The sequence below is a fragment of the Tamandua tetradactyla genome, chromosome 3 (genome assembly GCF_023851605.1).
Source record: "Tamandua tetradactyla isolate mTamTet1 chromosome 3, mTamTet1.pri, whole genome shotgun sequence".
NCBI classification, from domain to species: Eukaryota; Metazoa; Chordata; class Mammalia; order Pilosa; family Myrmecophagidae; genus Tamandua; species Tamandua tetradactyla.
Window position 1 is genome coordinate 182,142,750 of NC_135329.1, and position 23,291 is coordinate 182,166,040.

The window sequence follows — 23,291 nt, forward strand, 5'->3', positions numbered from 1 at the left end:
TGGATATCCATATGCAAAAGAATGAAAGAAGACCCATATCTCACACCCTACACAAAAGTTAACTCAAAATGGATCAAAGATCTAAACATTAGGTCTAAGACCATAAAACACTTAGAGGAAAATGTAGGGAGATATCTTATGAATCTTACAATTGGAGGCGGTTTTATGGACCTTACACCTAAAACAAGAGCACTGAAGAAGGAAATAAATAAATGGGAACTCCTCAAAATTAAACACTTTTGTGCATCAAAGAACTTCATCAAGAAAGTAGAAAGACAGCCTACACAATGGGAATCAATATTTGGAAACGACATATCAGATGAATGTCTAGTATCCAGAATCTATAATGAGATTGTTCAACTCAACAACAAAAAGACAGCCAACCCAATTACAAAATGGGAAAAAGACTTGAATAGACACCTCTCAGAGGAGGAAATACAAATGTCCAAAAGACACATGAAGAGATGCTCAATGTCCCTGGCCATTAGAGAAATGCAAATCAAAACCACAATGAAATATCATCTCACACCCACCAGAATGGCCATTATCAACAAAACAGAAAATGACAAGTGCTGGAAAGGATGCGGTGAAAGAGGCACACTTATCTACTGTTGGTGGGAATGTCAAATGGTGCAACCACTGTGGAAGGCAGTTTGGCGGTTCCTCAAAAAGCTGAATATAGAATTGCCATACGACCCAGCAATACCATTGCTGGGAATCTACTCAAAGGAATTAAGGGCAAAAATTCAAACGGACATTTGCACACCAATGTTTATAGCAGCGTTATTTACAATTGCAAAGAGATGGAAACAGCCAAAATGTCCATCAACGGACGAGTGGCTAAACAAACTGTGGTATATACATACAATGGAATATTATGCAGCTTTAAGGCAGGATAAACTTATGAAGCATGTAATAACATGGATGGACCTAGAGAACATTATGCTGAGTGAGTCTAGCCAAAAACTAAAAGACAAATACTGTATGGTCCCAATGATGTGAATCGACACTCGAGAATAAACTTGGAATATGTCATTGGTAACAGAGTTCAGCAGGAGTTAGAAACAGGGTAAGATAATGGGTAATTGGAGCTGATGGGATACAGACTGTGCAATAGGACTAGATACAGAAACTCAAAAATGGACAGCACAATAATACCTAATTGTAAAGAAATCATGTTAAAACACTGAATGAAGCTGCATCTGACCTATAGGTTTTTTTTTTTTTACTATTATTATTACTTTTATTTTTTTCTCTATATTAGCATTCTATATCTTTTTCTGTTGTGTTGCTAGTTCTTCTAAACCGATGTAAATGTACTAAGAAACGATGATCATGCATCTATGTGATGATGTTAAGAATTACTGATTGCATATGTAGAATGGTATGATTTCTAAAAAAAAAAATGGTCAGCACAATACTACCTAATTGTAATGTAATTATGTTAAAAACTGAATGAAGCTGCATCTGAGCTATAGTTTTTTTCTTATATATTTTTGTACTTTTTATTTTTATTTTTGTTTTCTCTCTGTGTTATCATTTTATTTCTTCTTCTGTTGTCTTGCTATTTCTTTCTCTAAATTGATGTATATGTACTGAGAAATGATGACCATATACCTATGTGATGATATTACGAATTACTGATTGCATATGTAGAATGGAATGATTTCTAAATGTTGTGTTAGTTAATTTTTTTTAATTAATAAAAAAAAAGAAGTAGTAACAGTGAACAAACAAACAAACAAAAAATCTAATGGTGATACTTTCATAAAACAACCAACCACCCCTTCAAGTTAATTTTTTTCTACTTTTACTTAAGGAGGATATGCTTGAAATCCTAGTCTTATGTCTTTACAAAAAAAAGTAAATATGATCTAAAGAACCAGAGTAATTGTCTCTTTTCTCAAGAATGTACTTGAATCAATACAAGAAATATACTTATTCAAATTTTTCCTGCAAGTTTTCTTCTTAGGTCTTTTACATTTCTATGCTGCTAATGTGTTTAATCCCTCCTACTGGGGGCACTGGAAAGAAGGAATTTATGATTTGCTAATTTCTGTTTTACTCAAATGACCCTTTTTGAAGCTCAAGCTGTCCTTTCTGTTGCAGGAAAGGAGATAAGTGTTGCCATTTACTGGTAACAAGATCAGTGGGAAAAAGAGAGGATATTCCAGTTATAAAGTTGTCCTTCCCTTTACTTGAGAGAAGGGACAGAATCTTGGTCTCTATAAAATGCATATTCAATAAATGAGATAGCAGTTAAATAAACAAGTTGATATTCAAGTAAATAAAATAATGATATGTTTTCTATCCAATGACTTACTGAGCCTCTTATTCTGGCTCTGCCACTTACTAATTGTGTAGGTAAATTCCTTAGCCAAGGTGACCAAAACAATCATCCAAACCAGGACACTTGAGAGAATGAAAAGGGGGCTGTAATAACTAGGCTAGGACAGCAGTCGTAAATCAGGACAGTGTTGGCCAAACCAGGATGCGTGGTCACCCTGCTTTTAACATTATAAACTCTTTCCTCCTTGGTAAAATGAGTAGGAAAAATGTAAAAATTTGAAAAATACCCAGCATATAGAGTTTTGGGGTTAAGTGGGATAATACATAAACAGTGCTTAGCACAGAACCTGGCATATACTAATGGTCAGTATCTGTTAGCTATTATTATGAAATATATATATATCCAACTTTTCAATCCCTCAGGACAATCTGAAATGTTGGGTAGTTATCCATAATTAATATTATCACTTGCTTACCCCACAAAACTCACCAAAAGATCTTGGGTTTATTTCTTGAAACATGTACTATTTTCCTCTGTTTACTTTATGTACAGTATAGAAGTCTCACCACTGCCACCCCTTGACATGCTGAATTAATTTTTTATTAGATCTATTTCACTAAAATGCTACTTCCTGTGCTTGGGTTTAGAGAAGGGGGTGGTAGAGGAGACTACAACTATTCCAAGTTTCAATTTAGAATTTTCTGTTTGCAACCTTATCACCATTGGACCATTTTCTCTTCCTAATGGCTCCTGAGTTAGAGATCTGCCTCACGACTTTAGAAAATTTTTCATTGCCTTGTCAGGAATTAGTTGTGGTTCAGGAGGCATTTGATGTTGCTGCTCTTACAATAAAATGGCTTGTACTTGAGACTTCAAAGGCTACTTTTCTGATGCCCTGACTCTGTTTTATTAAGAAAACTAGAAGGGGAGATGTTAGAATGTCCTTAATACAACTGTGATAAAGCTAAGCTTAGTTGCACAGGAAGGTTTATGAAAACTAAAGAAGGTTGGAGGCCTTGGGAATTACTTCATGTTCATCAGAGAAGAATCGTTAAGAACGCATTCTCAAAACTGTTTGATGGACCCAGTAAGTTGGTGCTAGTTTCTGCTTTTCTAAGCTATTGCTTTGGATCTTGTGCAAAAGTTTGGACAATTTTTTTTTGTTTCATTGTCGAGTTAATAGTTGAATTATTGATTATTAGTCTCTGCTGAGAGTTCCATGAAGTTGACTTCATTAATTCTTCCATTCGTCTATCCACCCATCAAGCTGACTAATATGTACTACGGGCAAAATATTTAAGTAATATTCTTTGCCCTTATGATAGACTGTAAAAAATGCCTTCAACTCTTTGTCCCTCTTTGCTACATAACTTTGTAGTGCTCTACTATTTTGATTCTGGTCTCAGTCATGAAACTTTGTTTGGCTAATGAATTGTTGGCAAGTATGACAAAAGCAAAGGACATATAAAAGCAAACTTATCTCACTCTTACCTCTCATTGCCATAAGAATATTTCTGATAGCTGTTGAATGATCAGAGACACATGGAACAGGGATGAGTTAGCCTAGTTGTCCTAGAGTGATTGAAATCCTGCTGACCCCATACATTGGCACATCTTCCTATATATGGATAATCCAACTGATACAAGAACACCCAGCTAAGCACAGCTGAGATCAGCAGAGTTGCCTAATCAATCACCCGAGATGCATGAGCAAGAATTGCTTATTGTTGTATGCCATTGCAGTGTTGTGATTGGTTCTCAGTCAGCATTGTTGGGGGAAATTAATGATACATCCTTCAAAGACCCTGTCCTCATATCTTTTCTCCTTGAAAACCGTACTCCCATTTTTTCCTATGATATTTTAAATATCTTCCCACTTGATGTTCTCACATGTTCCACAATAATTTCTTTGAAAAATGTGCTAGCTATTTTTTGGTGTTAATTGTCTGTTGAGTTCATGCTTCAGTAAGACTCGAATTGAAATTGCAAAAATCTTATGAATATCTGTAAAATGGAGAAAAAGATTCATTCACTTATTTGTCATTTATTGAATGCTAGCTCTATACCAGACACTGTGCTGGGTACTGGGGGAAGAAAGGGAAGAACAAATGTAAATAAGCCTTTTTGTACAGAATTCATGTTCTGGTGTAGAACCCTCTAAATGGGTACATAGACAAGTAACAGCACAACACAGGAAGTACTAATACAGAGGGATGAACACAGTTTTGTTTTATTTTCAAGTCTAGAGAGAGACACCTTCTTCAGTGGAAATGTTTGCACTAAAAAATGCTGAAATACTTATTAGATTATTCATTCATTCAATAAATTAATACTGAACACCTACTATACACAAAATAATAAATTAGAGGCTCAGAGAATACAAAAATAAGCCCTTAAAGGATTTATAACCTAGAGGGGGAGACTGGTATACAAAACTAATATAAAGTAAAATAGTTAATTGGTAAACCAGAGGTTTGATGTATAATTGAAGCTGAGAGCAAGGAAAAATTAATTCTCATTAAGAAAATTATGTAGTGTCTTGAAGAATGGGATTTAAGCTGGAGTTTGAAAAACTCTGATATTCATATCTACCCAGTAAAAATTGTTCTATAGAATAAAGGGGATCTGATTATGACAGAGGGCTTAAATGCTCAGCTCTAATATTTGGGAAAGTGAAAGGTAAGGGATGCTGCCGAAGGAGAGAACCTAGAAATAATGATCGCCTGGAGGCTCAGGCTCTGTCCTTGGCAGTACAACTCATTGCTTTTTGTCTCTGGCCAATTCATTTAAGCATTTTAGCTTTCTCAGTTCAAAAATGGATAGAGTGATTCTAGATGATGTATACAAACCCCTCTAGCTTTAAGAGTTTGAGTAATCTAATTAAATTATTCATCATAAGCTTAAGGGCAATAAAGTGTCTAGTATTTTCTATTCCCATGGATACATCAGCATGGCTCAGTTACTGGGTGTCACTGTGGAAATTCTGTTCTTGGAGTGGCAGAGTCATTAGTCAGGAGCAGGGCAGTTGTGGATATGTAGGATTAAAAAATGGGGAGTGCATCAGGCTGATGCTATCACAAATAATGTCATTGTGTGTAAGTCACTTAATTTTTCTATGCTTCAGTGACACATCTGCAAAAGGGGATAATAACACCTGCTTCATAAGGTGAGAATCAAATAAGGTGGTATATTGAATACTATGTCTAGAAATGGAACACTCAATAACATCATCCACTCATAATTCAATATGGATAATCTATGAGTGGGTAAGTGAGATCTCAGCATCAGGGTGTACCTCACTATATACAAGAGATGTGTTCCAGAAAGATCATATGTAATTTGATTTTATACCTCCTTCATATTTTAAGTGTGCTGTTTTGAAAATCCCTATGTTGTTTTCAGAGACCCTTTTTGCTAAACAATTAATCACTTAGATTACATGAAATTTAGAATTTACAAGGCAGATTAATTATTAAAGGATGGATTGCAAAACTAGGCTGTTTGGCATAAACTACTAGTTGCCTACCTTGTATTCATTTTCCCTTCTTTATTAGGAAGATTTTATTTGGGACAGCAGAAAGACCTTATCAAGACTCCATTTCACAGGGTTTCTTAAATATCAGAGGTAGCTAGTATGATGTAAAGCTGAAGGCAATAATTAGGTGTCATTGTCCCTTCCTCCCCCTACACCCTTTTCTTGTCTATATGAAGATTGGGTGTCTAGAACTCCAAAAACATTTTGTGATGGTTATAATGGAAGTCATACTCTAAAGATGATAAGGCAGCAAGAGAGAAGCAGCTGGAATCCCTAATGACTTTTTTTGTACTGCAGTACCAGCCCTGGGCTGCCCATCTTTAGACTTTCTTTTCTGTGAAAGAGCAATAAACTTATATTTTGCTTAAATGTTGTTACTTCTGTTCTCTGATACTAGCAGCTTACTGCAGTTCCTAACTGATGCACTCAGCAATGTAGGTGACATTGCCAAGTTTAGTGAGCTGGGGGTTGTCAGAATTGGAAATCAGAGTAATAATCATGCCTGAACACATCCCTCAAGCTAATAATTTGTGCAAGATCACACAAGACTAACCAATTAATATTGGCAATGCTGTTGTTAGCCAATAATGTTTATCAAACATCCATTTAGATGCTGGGGAAGCATATAGGAAGAGTACTTAGTCTAGTCTTGAAGGACCCTGGAAGTCTTCAGTAGGAAGGTGATGTGTATGATGAAAATTAAAGGAAAGCACCAGTTACCTAGGCTGAGGTAGAGGCGAAGGGGAGTGGGGAGAGGAGGCCGAAGGGCATTATAGGCAAAAGAACAGTGTTTGCACAGGCACAGAGGTAAAAATCTATTTATTCTACTTGGGGGAACTGTAATAGTTAATGTATAAATGGAATGTGGTGTCAGAGGTAAGGAACAGTGAGTGAAAAGTGGTAACAAATGAGACTGGAGAACTAAGTAGGAAGAAAATCATGCAGCCTTTTAAAACCGTATTTAGACATTTCACTCTATGCTAAAATGAATGAGTTTCCATATTCAAAAACCATTTTGGTGGCAAGGTGGAGAAAGGATGGGATAGGTGTGATTTGGCTGTTTCAGTAAACTAGGCTCAAGGGGATACACGAAGGTTGTGCTATTGGAAGGAGAAAGAATAGACAGGTTCAGGAGATAATATGGGGGAAGAACTAACAGGACATGGTGGCTGATTGGCTCAGTGCCAAGAAAGATACCCAGGCTTCTGGCTTGGGTGACTGGGCACGGGGAAAGCAGACATTAATAACTATATAGGTTTTTTAAAAAGTTGAAACTCATAGATGGCATACGGACTGTTCTTATAAGGATCCCAAAATGTCTGTTTCCTATTTAAAAATTAACTTAGTAGCAATTGGCTTAGTGAAAATTAAATTTTATTGATAAGAAGGGTAAGCCATCTGGCTGTTCTCTGACTGGTTAATATCTATTTCCCTGAGTATAATAAAGATGTAACCTCTGCCACAGGAAGCTATTATCTGATATTATTTATTTCCTGATAAAAAGTAGCAAATCATGCCTGGACATCTGTGGAAAATGAGTTTCTAATAAAGCTACCATAGTTAATGTCTAAATTGGAGTTTCTCCTGTGATGACAAATGTCTGCTCTGTTGAAATAGTTTCAATAAAACTCAGTAGGTAGGAGAGTAGAGATACTGTGTTATTGTCAATGAGGCAGTAAAGGATATTTGTTTATTGGGTTTATAATCAATAATGAAACCTAACTCTTATGAAAAATGGAAATGTTTTTGTGTACAAGTTTAGCAATTTAGGAGCTTCTGTTTCAGGAAAAATAAATACATTTCAATATGTATTTAGTGTAACACTAGGTAGAAAATAGAAAAAAATGTGGAGGATGCCACTGGGAAAAATACTAAACAATTACCATGTGCAGTAGTGCAATGTTAATAGCTCCTAAAACAAATAACAGCATGTTGCTGACCATTCGGTGCAACAAAGGGCTTTTTAAAAATAATTGTTCGATATAATCTTTGCTTATAAAAGCAATTGCTGCTGGAATGTGGCAGCAAGAGGTAAGTATAGCTTTACCTTAACTCTTTGTTCTTTTTTTTTCCTTAAATACCTTAGTGAAAAATAATCAGCTGTTTCTCTGACATTAGATGTAACAAAAACCCGCAAGACCAATATGCTTTGGATGACTATCACATTTCTAGCCACATTTGCTTCAGGTGTTTTCCCTAGACTCAGCTTGGATGAGTAGTAGAAATAAAAAAGCAATTGTGATGTGACCATTTCTAGGATATTGGTGTCCCTCTATAGGTTTTAGAGGTCACTGGGCTCCAATGGGATATGTGGTTATCCTCAACTAGTTGTGAGTAGATACCAGCAGGGATTCTTTTTCTGGAGACACTGATCTAGAACCAGTCTCTATTAGTGAGGGTTATACTAAGCTGCTGTAACAGAGACTCAAACATATATTGGCTCAAATAAGCTAGAAGTTACTTCTTCTTCACATTAACAATCCAGCTGCGGGGACCAGGGGAGGTCTAGGTTGGGTAGATGGTTCTGCCCCGCCCACCATCTAGAGTTTCAGGTTTCTTTTGACTTATTACTTTGCCTTCCCTTTGGCTGTTGTCCTCAGCCACATGATTATAGCCAGATGGTGAGCATCACATCTTTCCAGACCAAGGAAAGAGGGAGCAAGAGAATGGAGGGCAACCAGTATTAAGGGTTGAATCCTACAAAGACATGGTCAAGTCTTAAGCCCTGGCCCTGTGGTTATAAATTCATTTGTAAATAGAATCTTAGGAGATTATGGTGAGTGCCCAGAAAAAAGTGAAGGGAGAAAGTTTTTGCCATCATAGAGAATATATAAATCATAACAAAATGTTAGTTGAAACATGGACATTAAAGGAGCTCACAGAGACCTTAGAGGGAAATGATGAATGTGTTATTGGAAACAGGAGGAAAGGTGACCTTTGTTAAAGATTAGCAGAGAACTTGGCTGAATTATGTCCTAGTGTTGGATTGAAAGTTGAACTTGTAATTGATGAACTTGGACATTAAGCTAAGGTGATTTCCAAGCAAAGCGTGACAAGTTCAACATGGTTCTCCTTGAAATTTATGGTAAAATAAGAGAGGAAAGAGATAAACTAAGAACTGAACTGTTAAGCAAAAAGTACCTAGCACTTGATGATTTGAAAAATTCTCAACCCATCTAGATAGCATGCTTTGAGAGTAGGGCCAGAAATAGCCCTAACAGGGCCTTTGTTGAGTTATTGATAGGTCAATTCCAAGAGAATAGGGTTCTGTATGAGGGTGTGGCTGAACAACCATTTGCTAAAAAGATTGGACATATGACTCATGGATCCAATCAACCATCTCAGAGGAAGTCAGGAATGGAGGTGCAATTATCAGGAAGGATATATGGGAGATCCTTTTGGTCGATGACTTGAACTCCCTTGAATTGCATGAAAGTCTGTTAAGTTTTAGAGAATTTTATTATCAGCAGACACACTGCCAGTGTGGACTAAAAGGGACAAACATGGGATGAAATGAAGGAAAAATGACTTAAGGGCAGAACCGTGGAAGCAGAGATCAGTGCCAAAGAGCTCTCCCCAGACCAAGAGAGTGGAACCATTGCCCCAGCATTCGGAGAGGACATGGCTTCTGTTCCTGTGTCTGTAGATAAAGCAGCATGACTGTCACACATTTGTTCAGAGACAATGGGGCCAGTGTCCCAGTGATCAAAGAAGGTGGGACTGCCTCTCCAGCATACCCAGAAGACAAAGTATCATGCCAAAATTACTCTCAGACCTTGAAATCTAATGAAATTTTCCCTGCTGGGTTTTGGATTTGCTTGGGACCATTCACTAGAAATTCATTAAAATGGCCATATCTACTTGCAAAAGAGTCTTAGAAGTAAAGTCCCTAGTTGCATGGCCAAGTGCCTAGCTAAAACTCAGTGTTTTCTGGTACTAAAATGAAGATGGGAAAAATGATAATAATGGGGGACATGTAGTTTCTGCCACAGAGTCCTTATCTGCTTTAGTGACTGTTCTCTTTTTCTTGGTGAGAGTCTCATTTTATGGGGTATTTGGAAGGGCTGTCCTGATCTTGCCCAGATGGTGACTGCCCATAGCTGAAGAGAAGCCATCAGAAGCTACATATTTCAAATGTCACTTTTAAATTGAAGCAATTTAAATATATCATACATTTCATTCATTCATACATGAATACACTCCAGTCTCAATGTGGCAAATTCAAGATGGAGGTAATTACATGATCCATCTTATTTGCTATCCTGTCACAAACTGTATTCAAGGGAAGCCTGAGAGTATGTTGCATATTTTCTTGTATTGTTCCCCAACACTGTCACTGGAACATAACAGTTAAGATTTGCTACCAAGGAATAAATAGTGACACCATCAGAAGTTGAGTAGGCATGTGTTTATTTTGTATTTAATGAACATATATTAAGAGATATTTGTATTTCAAGATAGAAAGTTTTTTAATGGAATTGTATTGCTATATATTCATCCAAAGTAAATAATCAGTGGCTCACAGTGTCATCAAATGGTTGTGCATTCATCATTACAATCAACTTGTGAACATTTTCATTATTCAAAAAATAAATAAATAAAAAAGAATACCCAAAACATCAATTATCCCTTCTCACTCTTTATTTATTTATTTTTTTGTCTTTATTTTCTTACTCATATGTACATACACTGGATAAAGGAGAGTTAGTCACAAGGTTTTCACAATCACACAGCCACACTGTAAAAGCTGTATAGTTATATAATCTTCAAGAATCCCGGCTACTGGATTACAGTTCAACCATTTCAGGTATTTCTTTCTAACCGTTCTTATACACTAGAAAATAAAAAGGAATATTTATATAGTGCATAAGAATAACTTCAAGAATGACCTCTCAACTCTATTTGAAATCTCTTAGCCACTGAAACTTTATTTTGTTTCATTTCTTTTCCCCCTTTTGGTCAAGAAGGCTTTCTCAATCCCACATTGCCAGAGCCATACTTATTCCCAGGAGTCATTGCCAGGGAGATTTACACTCCTGGGAATCAAGTCCCACATAGGAGTCAATGTAGTGAGTTTATTTGCAGAGTTGGCTTAGAAAGAAAGGCTACATCTGAGCAACAAAAGAGGTTCTCTGGGGATGACTCTTAGGCATAATTATGTAGGCTTAGCTTCTCCTTTACAGGAATAAGTTTCATAAGGGAAAACCCCAAGACTAAGGGCTTGGCTTGTTAAATTGGGAGTCACTAATGCTTGTGAGAATATCTGGAATTTCCCTGGTGGGGAAGTTATAATATTTCCATATTTGTCCCTAGTCCCTCAAGGATACTTTGCAAATACTTTTTAAATTTTCTGCCCCAAATACTCAAGGATGTATCAGGGTAGTATATTGACCTGTACAATATAACAAGATTTTATTCCCTATCCAAGTTTCCATGTAATTATGTTGTTTGAATAACTGACCATACAAGTTCAATTAGATAGTGTACTACAGAAAATATACATTTTGTACCAAATAAACATTTCTTCCTTTGGTCCCACACAGAAGTTGGTGTTTTAAAATACCATTTTGAAAAAAAATACCATTTTTTTCTTCAAAATTTTGAAGAAAAAAAATACAATTTTATCCCTTCCTATATATTCTGATTTACGTTAGTCCTAACCAGATTAGCTTCATTCATCTCTCTAATTGAAGTCTGATCTCTTTTTTAGTTTCTTTAACAATTATTGTATGGGTTAATGCTAAGTTTCAGAGCTGCAGAATTCTAAAAACTCTGAGTCTCATATTTCACAGAGATACCCAAAGTTCCAGGGAACTACCATGTTATGCAGAAAGATCTCAGCATCTCAGAATTTAGAAATAACTGTTAGAACTAACGAATATATTTTACTGCTATAAGAGCTTATAATCTGGGAACCTTTACCATAAGCCTATTGAACATTCTGTACTCCTTAATTGTCAATTATCCAATCTCTATCCTCTTTCTATCTCCTGATAACCAATGTTCTCAACTTTAATTCTCAGAGTTTACTCATTATAGTTCATTTATATTAGTGGGGCCTTAGAATATTTATTCTTTCATTTCCAGCTTATTTCACTGAATATAATGTCCTCAAGGTTTATTCACCTAGTTGCTTGCTTCACAACTTCATCTCTTCTTGCAGCCGCTCAATATTCCGTGATATGTGTACACCCACAGTTCTCCCTTCAGTTCATCAGTCGATGTACCCTTAGGCCACCTCCATCCATTGCAAATCATGAATACTGCCACCATAAACACCAGTAACCAGTATGCAAATATCTGTTCATGACCCTGATTTCAGTTCTTCCAAGTATATACCAAATAACAGGGTTGCAGGATCATATGGCAACCCTATACTTAACCTCTTATGGAGCCACCACACTGCCTCCAAAGGGGCTGCACTTATACTGCCCTTCCAACAGTAAATCGCTATAACTCCCTTTCCACATTTTCTCCAGCACTTATATCTTTCTGTTTATTTTTTAAACAGTTTAATTCACACACCATACAATCCATACTAAGTGAACAATCAATGGCTCTCAGTAAATTCACATAGATATGCACTTACCACCAAAATCTATATGAGAACTCTTCCATTTCTTATGTAAAGAAAGATGAAAAAATAAAAAGTAAGAAAATAAATAAAGAAAAAACATAAAGGTGAAACAACAACAACACTAAGAATTCATACCTCTCCCTTATATGCCCCTTTTATTGACATTTAGCTTTGATATAACACCTTTGCTAGATTCAATGGAAGCATATTGCAATGTTACTGTTAACTATAGACCTTAGTTTGCATTGACTGTATTTTTCCATACATTATCCCATTTTCAATACCTTGCAATGGTGACATTAATTTGTTCTCCATGTGAAAACTTTCTTCTATTTGTACATTTAATCATAATCATTGTCGACTCTAGGATTCGCTAAGTTATACAGCTCCAATTTTTATCCTCCGTCTTCCTTTTTGGTGTCATACATGCCCCTAGCCTTCCTCTTTCAACCATATTCACACTCAGCTTTCAAACTCATTATATTTGTAATACTGTGCTATGATCAGATAGTATTGTGCTATCTATTTCTGGATCTTTACAATCAATCCTGCTGAACATTCTCCTTTACCATCAAATGCCCAATCACTACCCTCTTTTTATCTCCTGATAACCATTGTTCTTAACTTTAACTCCCAGAGTTTGCTAGTTATAGTTAGTTCATATTAGTGAGACCATACTGTATTTGTCCTTGTATTTCTGGCTGATTTCACTCTACATAATGTCCTCATGGTTCATCTGCATTGTTATGTGTGTCATGACTTTATTCTGTCTTACAGCTGCGTATTCTTCCATCATAAGTATATACCACACTTTGTTTGGCCACTCGTCTGTTGATGGACATTTGGGCTGTATGGTATACCCTACCATTTATTTAGGACTTCCTTGATTTCTTTTAGAATTTTTTGATGTTGTTGTTGTTGTAGTTTTCTGTGTATAGGTCTTTTATGTCCTTGGTTAAATTCATTCCTAAATATTTGATTCTTTTGGTTGCTATTGTAAATAAAAATTTTCCCTTGATTTCCTCTTCAGGTTGCTCATTACTGTTGCATAGAAACACTGCTGATTTTGTGTATTAATCTTGTAGCCTGCTACAATTTGCTGTGCTCACTTATTAGCTCTAGTAGCTGTACTGTAGATCTGTAGATTTTTTGGATTTTCTACAAATAGGCTCATGTTATCGGCAAACAATGAGAATTTTGCTTCTTCCTTTCCAATTTGCATGCCTTTTATTTCTTTTTCTTGCCTAATTTCTCTAACTAGAACTTCCAGCACAACATTGAATAACAATGCCGACAGTGGGCATCCTTGTCTTCTTTGTGATCTTATAGGGAAAGCTTTTGGTCTTTCCCTACTGAGTATGATGTTAGCTGTGGGTTTTTCATATATTCCATTTATCAGTTGAGGAAATTTCCTTCTATTCTATCTTGAAGTGTTTTCATCAAGAAAAGATGTTAAATTTTGTCAAATGCCCTTTTTGCATCAATCAAGATGACCACGTGTATTTCCCCATGTATTTATTGATATGGTGGATTGTATTAGTTGATTTTCTTGTTTTGAACTCTCCTTGCATACCTGGAATAAATCCCACTTGGTTGTGGTGTATAATTCTTTTAATGTGCTGCTAGATTCCATTTGCAAGTATTTTGTTGAGGATTTTTGCATCTATATTCATTAAAGAGATTGGTTTGTAATTTTTCTTGTAGTATCTTTGTCTGGCTTTGGTATGAGGGTGATGTTGGCTTTATAGAATGAGTTACATAGCTTTCCCTCCTCTTAAATGTTTTGAAAACTTTGGGAAAGATTGGTACTAATTCTTTCTTGAATGCTTGGTAGAATTCACATGTGAAGCCATCTGGTCCTGGGCTTTTCTTTGTTGTAAGGTTTTTGATGACTGATTCAATCTCTTCACTTGTGATTGGTTTGTTGAGGTCTTCTATATCTTCTCAAGTCAGTGCTTGTTGTTCATTTTTCTAGGAAGCTGACCATTTCTTCTAAGTTGTATATTTTGTTAGCATATAGTTGCTTATAGTATCCTCTTATCTCCTTTATTTCTGCGGGGTCAGTACTTATGTTCCCTCTCCCACTTCTGACTTTTTATTTGCATCCTCTCTCTGCCTTTTTAAGTCAGCCTCACTAAGGTTCATTGATTTTACTTACCTTCTCAAAGAAACAACTTCTGGTTTTGTTGATTCTCTGTATTGTTTTCATGTTCTCATTTTAATTTGTTTCTGCTCTAAACATTGCTATTTCTTTCTGTCTGTTTGCTGTGGGGTTAGTTTGCTAATTGAGCAGTTAATTCCTCAACTTTTGCTTTCTTCTTTTTTTAATGTAGGCATTTAGGACAATAAATTTCCTTCTCAGCACTGCCTTTGCTATATCCGTTAAGTTTTGATATGTTGTGTTCTCGTTTTCATTTGCCTCGAGATAGTTACTGATTTCTCATGTAATTTCTTTCTTGACCCACTGGTTGTTTAAGGGTGTGTTTTTTAGCCTCCATATATTTGAGAATTTTCCAGCCTTCCACCTGTTATTGATTTCCAACTTCATTCCATTATGATCAGAGAAAGTGTTTTTGCATAATTTTGATCTTTTAAAATTTATTGTGGCTTGCTTTGTGACTCAACATGTGGTCTTTCCTGGAGAATAATCCATGAACACTCAAGAAAAATGTGTATCTTGCTGTTGTGGCATGTAATGTTCTGTAAATGTCTATTAAGTCCTGTTCACTTATCATACTATTCAAAATCTCTATTTTTTAAAATTGATTTTCTGTCTAGATTTTCTATCCATTGATGAGAGTGGTGTATTGAAGTCTCCAACTATTATTGTAGAAATATCTACTTCTACCTTCAGTGTGTCAGTGTGTATCTGATGTATCTTAGGGCACCCTGCCTAGGTGCATAAATATTTATGATTGCTATGTTTTCTTGATGAATTATTTTTTTTATTAACACATAGTATCCTCTTTGTCTCTTTTGTTTTACATTTGAAGTCTAATTTGTCGGATATTAGTATAGTTAACACTAAATAAGAGAGTGTGTGTGTGTGTGTATATATATATATATATAATTTGTATACATTCTTTTCTGGTTGTTGCTTGCATCAAAATATCTATTTCCAACCTTTCATTTTCAATCTGTTTTTGTCTTGGGCTCTAAAATGAGTCTCTTGTAAACAGCATATAGATGGGTTCTGTTTTAATCTTTTCTGGTTGTTGCTTGCATCAAATATCTATTTCCAACCTTTCACTTTCAATCTGTTTTTGTCCTGGGCTCTAAAATGAGTCTCTTGTAAACAGCATATAGATGGTGTTCTGGTTTGCTAGCTGCTGGAATGCAATACACCAAAACAGAATGGCTTTTAAAAGGGGGAATTTAATGAGTTGCTAGTTTACAGTTCTAAGGCCGAGAGAATGTCCCAATTACAACAAGTCTATAGAAATGTCCAGTCAAAAGCATCCATGGAAAGATACCTTGGTTCAAGAAGGCTGATGAAGTTCAGGGTTTCTCTCTCTCCTCTGAAAAGGCACATGGTGAACATAATCAGGCTTCCTCTCTCGGCTGGAAGGGCACATGGCGAATATGGCGTCATCTGCTAGCTTACTCTCCTGGCTTCTGGTTTCATGAAGCTCCCCAGGAGGCATTTTCCTTCCTCATCTCCAATGGACTCTCTGCTTCGTGGTGCTGCAGCATTCTCTGCTCTCTCTGAATCTCTCATTCTCCAAAATATTTCCTCTTTTATAGGACTCCAATAAACCAATCAAGATCCACCCAAATGGGTGGAGACATGTCATCCCCTAATCCACTTTAACAACCATTCTTGACTAAATCACATCAACCAGGGGGATGATCTCATTACAGTTTCAAATATACAGTATTGAATAGGGATTATTCTACCTTTATGAAATGGGATTTATATTAAAACATGGCTTTTCTTAGGGGGCATACTTCCTTTCAAACCAGCACAGATGGGTTCTGTTTTAATCCATTCTGCCAGTCTTTGTCTTTTGACTGAGGAGTTTAATCCATTAATGTTTAATGCTATTACAGTAAAGGCACTACTCTGTTCTACCATTTTGTCTTTAGGATTTTATATGTCATATCTTATTTTACCTTTGTTACTCTTCCTAATAATCTTCATTTTTACACTCTTCTCTAAACCTCCCTCTTTATCTTTTCCTGTCTGCCTGTAGCACTCACTTTAGTATTTTATGTAGAGCAGGTCAACTCCTTCATTTTTTGAAGGACAGTTTTGCCAGATATGAAATTCTTGGTTGGCAGTTTTTCTCTTTTCAAAATCTTAAATATGTCACAGCCCTGCCTTCTCACCTCCATGATTTCTGCTGAGAAATCCACACATAGTTTTATCAAGTTTCCCTTGTATGTGGTGGATCACATTACTCTTGCTGCTTTCAGAGTTCTTTCTTTGTCTTTGACATTAGTAAGTGTCTCTTGGAGTAGGTCTATTCATATCTATTCTGTTTGGGGTACACTGCACTTCTTTGATCTGTAATTTATGTCTTTCATAAGAATTGGGAATTTTTGGGTGATTATTTTCTCCATTATTCTTTCTGCTCTTTTTCCCATCTCTTCTCCTTCTTGGACACACATAACACATATATTCATTCATTTCATGTTGGCATTCAGTTCCCTGAGACCCTGCTCATATTTTTCCATTCTTTTCCCTATCAATCCTTTTGTGTATAGGATTTTGGATGTCCTGTCTTCTAGCTCACTAATCCTTTCTTCTGCCTTTTCAGATCTGCTGTTGTATGTCTCCATTTTGTTTTACATCTCTTCTATTGTACCTTTCATAACTTCTGCCTTTTGTTTTTTGAAGCTTTCACGTTCTTCTGTATGGTCACCCAGTGTCTACTTTATATCCTTCTTCTCTTTTGCCATATTTTCCTTCCTCATTGATTTGATTTTTTATTTAATTTACTAGGTTTATGTGAAAATCTTTACTTAGTTATTTCAATTCCTATATCTCAATTGAAGTGTTAGTTCTTTCTTTGAGTGGGCCATATCTTTGTTCTTCCCAGTATGACTTGTGATTCTTTGCTGATATCTAGGCATCTGATTTCCTTGATTAGTTTGTTCTGGAGGTCGTTTTCTCTCTTTTACCTAGAATTTTCTTGTTGGTTGGCTTTGTTTTCTATCTGTTCTTTGATATTCAGTTCAGTTTATTCTATGCAGCTAGTATAGCTTCTGTTTAACTGTTTTCAGCTCTTGTTTTTCGAGTTCTTGCCCTGCCAGATAGGATCAACCCAACCAGATTTTCCCAGACAACACAGGCCCAGGACTCAGGAAGATGGTGTAATCAGTATCAAGTTTGCCTGAGTATTAGACCGAGCAGGCAGCCAGTCTTCCCTGTGGAGCCTCTTGACTCTGTGTTGTCCTCTCCTGCCCAGCAGTTGGCACTTGTCAGCCCATAGCACCCTACCAGAGTGATACTGCACCTTTAATTCTCAGCAGACTCTGTCCCTGCCAAGGGCCTGGTTGAGACAGATGCTGAGGTAGAAGGCAGGCTTAAGCTGTTTCTGTTTTCCAGCCTCTGGGGTCTGAATTCTCTGAATGAGAGCCACCACTTGGGCTGGGCTCTGCCCCCACTTTTCTTGGGGAAGATACACACTTTAAGAATATAGTTCCTTCATCTGACTAGTTACTTTGTCTTTCAGATATACCTTAACTCCACCCTTGCCTAGGTCAATGCTAACAAATTTTCCTTTAATGGGTTGCTAAAAAATTTTTTTTTTTAATCGTTTTCAGAGGCAGTCTCCAGCCCCTCAGATTTGCCAATCAAGAGCTGGACTTGGTATCTGGCTCTATGTATCCCTTTTCTAGGGGTGTAGTCCTTTTCCAGATTCAGAAAATAGCTGACTCCAAAAGCCTCTGTTTGCTTTTTTCTTTCGGTAGCCCTGACTCCTCTCTGCTGGGAGAAACCTCTGGGTTTCTTTGATGCTTGCTCTGGGTTTATCTGTGCTCAGAACTAATATTTAGCAATCTAAATTTTTTTATTAAATCTGCATCTGAAGCTTGCTTGATCTCTCCTTGCCCTGCTCTTAGTAGATAGTCCTTTTTTTCTCCAAAACTTCCTGCAGTGCCAGTGGGGGAGGGGTGCCTGCCTCCACATCAGGAGTCTTTACTTACAGTTCTGTGCTGTTATTTTGGCCCTTTCACCCATTCCAGACTGTTGTATGATGTGTATCTGGAACAGATAGTCCCCCAAACTGTTGTTACAGATAGTTCCTGGCTATTTACTAGTTGCCCTAGAAGACTAACTAAATTCCACACCTCCCTACACCATCTTGCCCCACCTCTCCACTATTTACACAAGATAAAAAGTTTTGTTTCTAGTAAGTCAAATATATTTCAAACATTGTGGATTATTCTTCTCTTCTGTTAAAATATGTTTTTCCTTATGATTGTCGTGGTGTATTTTGATGGGTTCAGGCTGGTAATTTAAAGAGTCTAGATCTTGGATATTTAGGAGACACCTAGGATTTTCTATCTGAGAGCCTTTGTGGGTCATTCAGGACTTCCTTCACACTTAAAGTACATCGGTAACAATATTTTATTCCAATTAATCATTTTGTAGTGTGGTTACCTATCTTTCTCTCTCAGTAGGTTCTGAACTTGAACAGAAGGGACTTTGTTTCCTCCAACTTTGTGTCTCTAAAGCCTAGTACACACTTGGCACAGAGGAGATGCTGTTTGAAATGATGAGTGGATGAATGAGTGAATGGATGAGCAAGAAGGGATGTGAGGGCAATAGCCCTGAATGGGAGTTGAGACACTTCTTTTAGTTTATCAGAATGAAAGGAGGAAAAGATAAGCATGGATACAGAAGTTGAGGGAGCTCCTGTTTGTTGGTTTCTATTGTCTATGAAATATGAGAGGGTATCTTCAGTTGCTAATGACTGGAGAGGGGTGGAGTCAAGATTTTTAGGAGAGTAGAAACCTTTGAGATAATCACTGTAGAAAATGTGAGTGATGGTTGATGGGGAAATATAGAGACCTTATTTGGCAGCACTAAGGACCTCTTTTACTTCCTCTCCCATCACCTATTGATAATTATTTTTCTCTATTGTTGCCTTCCCTTAAATGTTTAAAGATGCCACATGCTTGCATCTTAAATATATAAACAGGTCTCACAACCCTCTCCAACAATTCCTTCTGCTTCCCCACCCTTTCAAAGACAGACCAATAAGAAGACTTATCGTCTTTCCCTTTTCTATTTTTTCTCCTCCCTTTCGCCTCTCCCCAACTATCTCCCTTCTATTCCCTTCATTGCAATGATCCTTAGCAAATCCCAGTGACTTCTTTGTTGCTACATGCAACGCAAGCTTGAGATCCTTATCTCTCTTAACTTTAGAGCAACATTTTACTGCTATTTCCTTCTTGAAATATTCTCTTTTCTTGTCTTACAAAACATTCCTGTTTCTCCTATCTCTGTAATTGCTCCTTTTCAATATTCTTGGCAGGTTCCTTCCCTTCTGTTTATCTTTACGTAAAGGTGTTCCTCTGGATTTTGTGCTGAGTCTTCTTTTGTTTCCATGCTACATAACATTGTTGTATAATCTCACTCATTTACATTTTTTATGCAGATGACTACTCAATCCATGTCTCCAGTTCACATTCCTTTCCTTAGCTCCAGACGCATATATACAGTTGCTTCCTCCGTGTTCTATACAAACCTAAATTCACATCCTGAACTCAACTTTTCGTCTTTCCCTTGTTCCCTAGTTTAGTCAGTGGCATCTCAGTTCATTCAGCAGCCCAGTCATAAGCCATGACAACATCACTAACTTCAACCTCTCCCTCACCACCATTTTACCTCTTAAAGAGCTTCTCTTTCTCTCAAAACTTCATGTAACAGATCTAATTTCCATGTTGCATTGGCCTCAAGGATACTCAGAGACAAGGGTGTAATATTTATGTGTAAGCATAGGACTTGAAAAATTCCATTTTGCACACTAACTTCATCTCATTTTATTATTATTTTTTGGTCATTCTGGTTTCAATGCCCCAAATTACATAAAACAAAAACAACCAAGCCAAACCAAACACTGCTATACATTACCGTTACCCTAGTTCAGCCACTTTGATCTCTTGCCTGGATTACTTTAACAGTCTCCAAATTAGTGTCCCTGTTTCCAGTACATCTCCCCACCAGTCCAAACTTCCTCATTGCAGTCAGAGACCTGTAAAAATTAAAAATTAGTCATTTTCTCCTCTGCTTAAAATCTTTTAAAGAGAAAGTCCCCTTTCTCTTCTTTTTGAAATTCAAACTTTTACTTTGTTTATCATCTTTCATGAACTGAACAGTAACTATCTCTCTTGCCTTATCTTTTATCATTTCCCCTAGCTTTCTATGCCACATCCCTAGTCTGATCACTTTTTGGTTTCTTGAACATACCATTTTCTCTCTTATCTTAACATTATACGTGTGTGTGTGTGTGTGTGTGTGTGTAATGTATATAATTTTTATTTTATATACAGAAATTTTATCTTATATATATATTTTATCATATATATATTTTGTTTGGAATTCTCTTTCCTCCCTCTTTGTTAGGCTAACATTCGCTTAACAAATATTTGTGGGGCACTTAATATTAGTGAGGCACTTTTCTAGGGACTAAGGATTTGCTAATGAATAAAATAGAAAAGTCCCTGTATACCACATCAGGACAGGTAGCATTCTAATCAGGTTTTTGTGCCATCTGTCACGGGAGGCAACCAACTGGGGCTAATTTGTAGAATCTTCAGAGAAGCTTTTTACTGCGTGTTTCCTTAGAAAAGGAAACTGTGGTTCTCACCAAATTTTTTAAAAAGCTGACAGATGAGGTCTGGGGGAAACAAAACCCTGAGAAGTTCTAAAATCTCAGGGTCAGGAACCCTTGGGTTGGCTTGTTAGGTGCTAACATGAATGAATGACTTAGCTCCCACAAGCTTCCTAAAGTAAGCATGTGATAGAGGGTGACTCTATGAGTCTTCCTGATTAAGATTCAGATTTCTGGGAGAGAGAATCTGAGTGACCCAACTCTGGTCAAGTGTCTATACCTAACGATAGGATAATGTGACTGGCAACCATAACTACTATAACTACGTTACAGTGGTCCAGGCAGGAAATGATAGTAATTTGGTGGTAGTGGAGATGGAGAAAAGTAGATCGATTCAGGATATATTGATGGGAAAAGATTGAAAAGACTTACAGTTTGAAGTGGTTGGCAAAGTGGCAAGAAAAAGGGAAAAGAATCTTGGATGATGCCTAGATGTTTAGTGGAAATTGGTGCCATTTGCTGAGTTTGGAAGATGGGGGAGAAGGGAAATTTATGTTGATGTTATTTGGAAATAGAGAAGTGATCTTGAGTTCTATTCTGATCATCATGTTAAGTTTAAGATGCTAGTCATTGGAGCTCAGTGGATGCTTATGTATTGAATACTTTGTCGATCTGGAGCTCAATGACATGGTCAGGTCTGCAGATATAAATCTGGGGGTCTTCAGCATATTGATGCTATATAAAGTCATGAGTTTAGATGAGACAACCTCTGTGTAGATAGAAGGTAGAGAAGAATAAAGACTCAGGACTGAGCCCTGAGGCTCAACTGTACTTAGAGGTTGTAACAGAGGAGGAGGAGCCAGCAAAAGAGACTGAGAAGGGAGGCCAGTGAGGTAAGGAGGAAAACAGAATTTTCCACTATTGTCACAGAAGTCAGATCTTATTAGCAGTAACAGATCTTCTCCTGTATGGATATCTATTCAGACTTAAAACGCATAATCTGCTTTTGCCATCCTCCAGTTGGATTCACTTGAGCCCTTTCTACATATCCTAATATACTTGATTTAATGCATCACTGTCACAAGTTTTATGGACAGATCACCCAAATTAGATGCTCTGTGTGGCATCACTAACAATCCAGACTACACTCTATCTCTTGTCTCCATGGTACTTATTTTCTTTTACAGGCTATAACCTGTCCACTTAATACAGTTCTTTTGTGTTTATGGGTAATTCTCCATATCTTATGCCTGTTGTGGTTATGTGATTTCCATCCTTGGCTGCTCCAGGTCTGCTCTGTTTAGGTCTTTTTATAGGTCAATGGAGTACTAGGGCTTGTTGGAAGCTAAACAAACCTACAATCCCCTTCCCTAATTTTTAAGACAAGGAAACTGAAGCCCAGAGAAAGTAGTTATGCATTCCAAAAGATTGTGATGTGGATCTTTTAGCAATTCTACTAGATTGACAAATAGAACTTGGAATAGTTTTTGTATATCCTAAATATAAATCCACAGAGATCATAGAACAAAAGAGCATAAGTGTCTGGGAGTGAGGCAAACAAGATGATTGTATAAAGAAAATAAAACCAGCTCTGCCTCCAACACAGTTTTTTATTAGCCCCCCCCATGAGTATTACTTGTGAAAGTTTATGATGAACAATAAATTGCCAGATAAATGTGAGGCCATATATCTATTTCCAAATAAGGCAGGTAAATATCGGATAACCTTCTCAAAAATCACTTGCACTCAAGGAAGGAGCTTATTCCCTGCTCTCAACACCTCTCTGGGTTCAGATTCCTCATTTATGGAGTTCCAGCACCAGGCTAGGAGAGCACTTTCACAAAGTCAAGAGGCCTCCTGGGATTAAGCAAGAGTTCAATCCTTTGAAATGGATTAAGGATCCCATCCATGCTTTTTCCTATAATGCAGATGTCTTTAAGGGACCAAAGGGCACCTGAGGGTGGGTAAAAAGGCTGGGTGACAAACAAGAGGAACATTCGAGTATGTGGCACGTCCATCGTAAATCCTCTAGGAGGCAATAGACTGTTAGGCAGCCCTAGTCAAAGATTGATAGACCATACCATTAATTAAATAGGGAGAATAACA